This window comes from Triticum dicoccoides, chromosome 2A (genome assembly GCF_002162155.2).
Source record: "Triticum dicoccoides isolate Atlit2015 ecotype Zavitan chromosome 2A, WEW_v2.0, whole genome shotgun sequence".
Taxonomy (NCBI): domain Eukaryota; kingdom Viridiplantae; phylum Streptophyta; class Magnoliopsida; order Poales; family Poaceae; genus Triticum; species Triticum dicoccoides.
This window is the reverse complement of record NC_041382.1, coordinates 753,283,030-753,290,911: the sequence shown is the minus strand read 5'-3', so window position 1 is coordinate 753,290,911 and position 7,882 is coordinate 753,283,030. Positions and strand designations below refer to the sequence as shown.

At 46.9% G+C, this 7,882-nt stretch overlaps 1 long non-coding RNA gene and 1 pseudogene across 1 annotated transcript; both read right to left on the bottom strand.

The window, feature by feature from the left end:
- The window catches only part of LOC119358318, a 76,884-nt pseudogene that overhangs the window by 16,580 nt on the left and 52,422 nt on the right, over nucleotides 1-7,882 (bottom strand).
- Nucleotides 4,934-7,862, bottom strand: LOC119356962. The gene is made up of 3 exons (XR_005172098.1): nucleotides 7,315-7,862; nucleotides 5,133-7,145; nucleotides 4,934-5,022 (listed from the first exon to the last, which is right to left on the bottom strand). It is a non-coding gene; the product is annotated as an uncharacterized LOC119356962 (long non-coding RNA).

Below are 7,882 nucleotides of genomic sequence, written 5' to 3'. Positions count from 1 at the left end.
CGGCCTCGGTACTGCCGCGCGCGCACGGGCCACCGGTCTCAGACAGAGAGCGAGATCGTGGAGAGAGAGAGGCCCGGGGCGCCGCGGGCCACCGGAATTTTTTCTTTTTCTTTTCTTTTTTTGTTCTTTTTAATTTTAACTAGTTAATTAGTTTAACAAAAACGGTAAAATAACTTAAAACTTGATAATTAACAAAAAAAAACCGTAAAATTTGATAATTAACAAAAAAAACATATATAAAACTTGATAATTAACAACAAAAAAAGTAAAACTTGATAATCAATATATACAACGACCCCGCGCGTCAATGTACAACGATCCCGCTTTAAAAAAATGTACACGACCCCGCACATATACGGAGAGGGGGCGGCGAGGGGGGCGGCGATGCGCGCGGTGTTTTTTTGGGATCGAGAGGGGGCGGCGAGGGTTATACATGTGTGTTGTCCTCGCCTCCCTCTCCGTGACGCCGTCGTCTGCCGCCCCGTCTTGCGCTCTACCTGGACACCCTCTCCCACCCCTTCCTCGCCCCCTCCTTTTGCCACCGCCCTTTCGCCACCGCCACCGCCACCGCCCCCCTTCTTCACTTTATTAATTTGTTTTTACTACATGTTTTCAGGACTGACATAATGGCGGACGATAGAGCTGACCCGATTATGGACAACTATGATCCGGACGGTGAAGCACATATGTTCGGCATCATAAACGGCGATATTCTATATGTGTCGACCGGACAAGAAGAAGATGATATCTCTTCTTATCTGAACCTTGACGGTGAAGATGAAGGGTGCCGTCAGCAAGATGATGCCGAACAAACGTCGATAAACGACGATCTTCAAATGGAAGTAGCAACCACCTCCGGCGCCGAGGTATATATATACATTGAGCCTCTGGTGATACAAACTAACTGATTTGAATAAATATGTGTGTACTAACGCGCGCGACTCTCTTTCTTATTTTAGCCCTCGGCCGGATCGTCGAAACAATCGAGTACGTCGTCAAAGCGTGGCGCAACCAAGACGATGAAACGAGGAGAAACATGCACCATCGAGGTTGTCGACAGTGCAACCGGCAGGCCGCTGGAGCCCCGCAAGAATGCCACCAAGTTTGTCAACCAATGCGGAGCCGTTGTTAGAGACAACGTCTCGATCACCGTCCAGGAGTGGAATAAGCCAAAGAAGGCACGAATTGCTGGTTTCACTTTTGTCGATAAGAGAACAAAAAAATATTGCTTCAAGAAGCTTATGGAACATTTCGTTCTACCTCCGGAATACAACAAATTCGATGAGGAGGGTAACAAGATTGAGGAAAACAAGGAGAGGAGGAGGCTAGTCAAACAGTTCGCTCTTCATAAGATGGCCGACGCATTCCGGAAATTCAAGCAAAATCTAGCCCATGACTTTGTCAAGCAGAACAAGACTCCGGATTTCAAAGGACAATATGAGAAACTGAAACATGATTGGCCAGAATTTGTGAAGCAAAAGAAATCGGAGCAGTTCATTCAAATATCGAAAAAAATAAGGAAAATGCGGCTAAGAAGGAGTACAATCATATTATGGGGCCAGGAGGGTATCGCCTTTGGGAGCCTAGGTGGGAGAAGATGGAGAACGAGCTGAGGGCGTGAGGAATCCGTCCAGGTACGAAGGGATGGGACCCAAGGGCCAAAAGCTGGTGGTACGGGCATGGGGGAACGCTGAACCCGGAGACAGGGGAGTGTGTTTACCGGGGCAAAATAATTAAACCCACCCAAGCCCTTATTGACGCAATGAGGGATGCTCAAGAGGGGAAGATCAAGTTCAACAGAGAGAACGACGCGCTGACAAAAGCCCTCGGGAATCCTGAACACGGAGGACGTGTACGAGGCATGGGGCACATTCCGTGGAAAATAGGGTTCCCCCAGAACAATGACCCGTACGGTTACAGAAGCTGGAAGAGAAAGATGGATCGGGAAGCAGATGTTGTGGCGCGGTTGGCATCGGAAATGGATGTGATGAAGAAAACCGTGAGTGTACTAGTAGCCGAAAGAGATGCAGCTCGGGCGCAGCATGAAGATCATCCAGCGGATCTCAGAAGCCAGCAGCGGAGAAGCAGTGTGGCTTCCACGGAGGCCCCACCGGCTGGTGCAGATGCACCGACGATCGAAATTACTGCACCGGAGCCTCTGGTGGTCGAAATTACTGCACCGGAGCCTCTGGTGGTCGAAATTACTGCACCGGAGCCTCCTCGCTACCCCGTGGACGATATAAAGGAGATGAAAGAATGTCATCTGTATTATCCTATCGGGAACATGTCCATGAAGGTAGCCATCGGCAATGCTTTACCATGTTTACCTGGAGCACTCCACCACAACAACCCCATTCAATATGGCTATGCTCGTGTCACGGTGGAGGACATAGTCCAAGGGTTTGAGGACCTGGAGATTGACATTGCTACACCTGAAGGGGAGAAAAGACTTGGAGATGTCAAGCGCCATTTCATTCTATGGCAAAAGAAGTTTATCAAGTTTCCAGGCGAGGCGCCAAGGACAACAAGTCCACCCCCCTACGGTGGTGGCGGTTCACCTACACCTCCGTCACGTCAGCCGACGCCCCCCAGTCCACAACGTCCGGCGGGTGATCAGACGCCGTCCCCCAGTCCTCGTCCGGCGGGTGATCAGACGCCGCCCCCCAATCCACCTCCGGCAAAGAAGCAGAAGCAGTCCTGGATTATTAACCCGGACCCTTATGTACCTAAGACCACAAAGGTACCGGAGCCATCACTGAAGCCTCTCCCCACAAGGCCTTGGGAACGTAGTGCCGAGGAAACTGCCGCGGCCGCGGCTGCTGATCATGAGAAATGGAAGGCGGACTGCAAGAAGAAAAGAGAGCCCGAGCCCAAGCCAGTATTTTCTGATGAGCAAAAGAAGTGGGCTAAATCATTTTTGAGCACACCGTCCCAAGCCGCGAAGAATCTGCCTGACGACTATGCACGTGAACTTCGTAGGCAGGCACTCATGTTGAAGGAGAAGAAAGAGCGGGCGGAGAACCAGGAGAACAAAGCCTTGGAGGAGGCCGAGAAAACGGAATTAGAAAGTAAAAAAAGCGGGAAACGAGTTGCCCAGCTCGGGGAACAAAGTAAACAATCGATTGCCCCGCTTATAGTGAAAGCCGCCGGTCTGGATGACCCCGATATCATAGCAGCTGCGGCAGCACATGAATTGACTGTAACGAGTGCCAGAGAACAAGCGGCCAACTTAGGTATTACTCTTCGTGAACTGTTAGGCCTTGATGAGGCGCCAGTGAAGGAGGTAGTAATTACATATGTGAAGAATGGGCCTCTCGTCGAGCCTGCGCAGGAAGAGGATCTACCTCCACAAATGAAAGGTCTGCTGAAATGGTACAAGGGTTACATAAAAAATAAAAACGCCAAAGAATATATTTATGCGGAAGTTAGATATGAGCATCACTTCAAACATTACTATGTACAAATTCATCTGAGTGAATTGTTCCAGCTTTTCAATCTGCGCGAGCTCGACAAATCTATCATCAGTTGCTACGTTCTGTAAGTGATTTATTTCTACCCCATCTCGTTCATATTGCCTGCACTATATATATGTCCTAACTATATTGTTGTGTCCGCTATTATACATGCAGAATGAAGATTAAGGAATGCAGAGTAAGGAACATCCATGATGTAGGGTTCATTGACCCACACATCGTTAATGGATATGTGTTGGAGCATCACCCCGCCGACATGGAGGCAGACCTGTGGCAGTTTCTTACAAAGCAGGAACTCAAAAGTGATATTCTATTTCCTTACCATTTTGGGTGAGTGTTTCTGTCTTGAGCACATTCTCTTTTGTTTACTCCATGCATGGTATGTGGCCGGCTAATCGATGAGTTATGCATGACGTACTGTGCATGTATCGTGTCCGCAGGTTCCACTGGATTCTGCTAGTAATTAAAGTTGACACCTCAGAATGTCTCGTCCACGACTCTCTGAATAAGGATCCAAAGCTTTGGGGCGGCATGAGAAGAATGCTGCAGAAGTAATTATTTTCATTCATTTGCGCTCTATATCGATCGGCCTATTTCGTTCATTTCCTAATATCAAGTAACTAATAACTCTCTTGTTCATTTAATTTTCTTTGCCTCGTAGGGTTTGGAGACGGTTCGTAGATACAAAGGTCGGTGAACTCAAAAAAGAGCTAGAATTCAAAAGGTCAAAGGCTAAGAATGGTGAGGATATTCAGCCAGCGGGGACCAATCTATGTGCATACTATGTCTGTGAGATGATCCGGAGATACACCTCTGAGCGGGTTCCGAGTGATACCAATGCTCAGAGGAATAACCTCCGGATGATGCTTAGTCCAGAAGCTCGCTTCCGACCACTTCAAGAGGAACTAGCTGGATGGTTCAGGAGGGAAGTCCTCCATCCTAAAGGAGAACACCATTACGAGGACGTAGAACTTTATATGCATTAAATTATGTATGAAACTTGTTCAAAATTGTATATGGTCATCCGATGATATTGAATATATATTGTATATTCCTCTTGAATTCTTTTTGGTTCTAATTTTAAATTTGTTTGAAATTGTACATTCATATGCATGTATGTAGTACCGTAGAATATGTGAAACTCCTTCAAAATTAAAATAAAGCACAAAAGAAATAAAACAATACAAATTAAACAGAAAACAGGTTTAGGGGGGGGGGGGCTAAAACCCTAAACCTGCGGCGGCATTTAGTCGCGGTTGGCCAGAAGAACCGTGACTAAAGGTCCTCCGCCCCGACGGCCGCCTGGCGCCCACGTGGACGGGCCTTTAGTCGCGGTTCTTAAGCAACTGCGACTAAAGGGGGGGGCCTTTAGTCGCGCCTATTTGGTCGCGGTTGCGCAACCGCGACTAATGGCAGTTGCGAACCGCGACCAAAGGCCCTTTTTCCACCGGTGATTCTTTAGTGAGAAAAGGTCAGCAACAACACCAACATCACTCTTTTGTTCTCCACCTTCTGGTACCTCTTGTTCCATAGAACTTTTCATGTTAGCCTGAGTAGAGTACTTTATAAGCTTGAATGACTAGGAAACTTTATAAGCAAACTATTCAAGAATCGATGTCCTAGTAGCAGAATTTAAGAAGCTAACATCATGGTACATACACTTTGGTATTTGAAAAAACTTAGCACTTTTGTGGAACAAACACGTTCAACGCCATACACCCCAGGGTTGAGCTGTTTGTGTTCAACGCGAGAGTGGATGGCGCTGAACTGCGCTACCTTCGTCGTTGTCATTTTTGCCTGCCTCAAGCCATCCACCACATGTGATTTTCCCGGTAGCACAAGGTGAAACAACAGAGTAGGCATCAGTGATTGCCATCTTGGAGCAGAAGCTTGCAAATAAGTTAAACCAGTACGTGCATGAATAAAGAAAAGAGAAAAAATAGAGTAAAGGATGAACGCTGCTACTGGGTATGGAAGAATCTTTCTAGGCCAAGCACTGCAGCTCGTTATATAACAAGCCAACACTCACTTTTGTAATTCACCCAAGGGTCAAAGGAAGGAGGCCACGGTTCAACACCATATATGTTGGCGTTGAGCTCTAACAACTCAACGCCAGCTGTTGAGCCTATCATGTGTGTTTGCTCCATAAAAATAATAAATGATGATGCATCACTAATATGTCATGTTTACAACTCCTCAATTAAATGACCATCTCTCCTTTAGAGATGAAAAGTGCCAGAACTGGCCCTTGTTTGTTTTCAGGGGCTAAATATGGCAAGTAATTTTGATTGGGGGTAGTATGCGTACATACAATATTTTTGGTGTTCCTATTGGTATGCAAGTTTTTTTTGGTTGTTGTTAAATTCAGGACTATGTGTTATTTCTGCTCAGATGTGATTCATTTTCAAGAATCACCGCAAGAGTTTGTTGGTAGATACACTAGTTTACACATGTATTTGTGTGATCACTTGCAAGACTGCAACCAAGGTACACATCCAAGAATCTGTAACATTAGTAAATAGGGATATCCCCTTCCTCTCCTTGATAAGCCTAAATCACAAGTGTTATGCTGCTAATCTTATGTAGCTTCGTTTCTGAATTTATATTGTTTGTGTGATTGTTTGAGACTGCAAAAAGCTTAAGCTTATATCTACTGGTGAGTTTGAAGATGTAACTAGTTTTCCATTTCATGCAGGTGTGTCTTACAATTTCGAAAAGACTGATAATGGTATTTTCCGGTTAAAGCTCACTGCAAATGCGAAAAAAATAATAGCTGATTTGAGAAGGCCCCTTGAGATTTTGATGAAAGGCAACACTATAAACCACCCTGACCTGACAGTAAGTGCAGTTCAGCTACTTTTGTCCCATGATGGTGTACTAATACAACTTGTCATTTTGAAAGAAAGATTGGAAAATCTATACTGCACTCGACGCACACCGCGTCCCGGGCGGCAGCTGCCGCGCGAGGCTAGCTACAGTGCGGTGCTCTATTTGCTCAATACAAACTAGCAGTGATTGCTACATGGGATGGACAACACATGCTTTTGTAAATATCTCTAGAATAGAATGTTGACAAAATAATAATCCAGTCTACATGCTACTAATTAAGTAGTAGTTATTTGAATAGTTTGTAGCAGGCAAGTAGAACAAATCAAGCTTGGCAATTACAATATTTTTTTGCAGGTTACTATTAGATATATGAAATAAGCATGGCATCAAGTTCACTAAACAAGTAAGCATGCAAAACAAAACCAAGTTTGCACATCCAAAGTGTGTCACGTACTAGAGATGCCTTTGACCGAGAAGTGCAAATCAGAATCACGTATGAAAAGACACTTCCATCAGCACGTTTGCTATTCAAAAAAAACATCACGTTTGTTGTACTGACACACAATCAGTTTCCAATTATATCTCAAAACCAATCAACACAAGCTAGCCACGCTACACATCCCAGCTAATTGCAACTTGGCGTTGTAAGCAATAATCGGCAAGCCTTAGCTCTGCCTCAGGCCTCGGTCGACAGAACAGTAAATGTTTTAGTAGCTTTTGACCAACCAAGACGTACTACACAGAACAAAACAAGGAAGGAGATACTGTAGAAAGCAAAGCTGCCTTGCGGTTTTAAACAAATTGCCATCGCCTCAAGACAAGAACGCGTGGACATGACTACTACTGCATACACAATAAACCCAGTCAAAAGGAAGCAGGCAAATATACTCGAACGACAGTAGATAACTCGAGCAACAGAGACCGCAAGACCTCTGCATCTGCGTACGGCGCTAGATCCATCTTAACTTGCGAGAACAAGCACATATCTAAAATCGATGAAGCCGGGATATACCTCGGGTGCCGAGCGGAGCGTCACCGTGGGGGTGCTGCTAGAGTCGATCGAGCCCGACAGCGAACAGAGACGGCGGGAGGACACGTTGACGGAGACGGAGCTCTGTCCGCGAAGCAGACGATGCAGGGGAGGCCATGGCGAGGAGGCAAACGGCGGCGGCGCTTGGACTTGGGCGAGGCTTCGGCTAGGCGGCGCAGGAACGACGAGGAGGGACTTGGCATCAGGGCGGCGCGCTGCAAGGTCCATGGCGGCGGAGTGCACTGTTTGAGACAGAGAGAGTAATCGAGATGTGTGAGAGAGAAAAAGGAGGAAGAAAGAGAGCATGGGAAGAAGAGAACAGAGAAGAAGGGTGGCACTCATCTGCTGGCTCTGGCAAGCTGTGGCTGGTGGTCGCCGGCGCCGGCGTGCAAAACCACAGGAAGAGCTCCTCTCGTGGGGCTCGGGTGCGGGGAATCGTGGGAGGAGGCTGCGAAGACGGGCGCGCTCGGGCGCTCGCTCGATCTCCTCGGGCGTAGAGGTGGCCGGGAGATGCGGAGAGGGGAGGGAGGGACGAGGTCGGTGGCGGTGG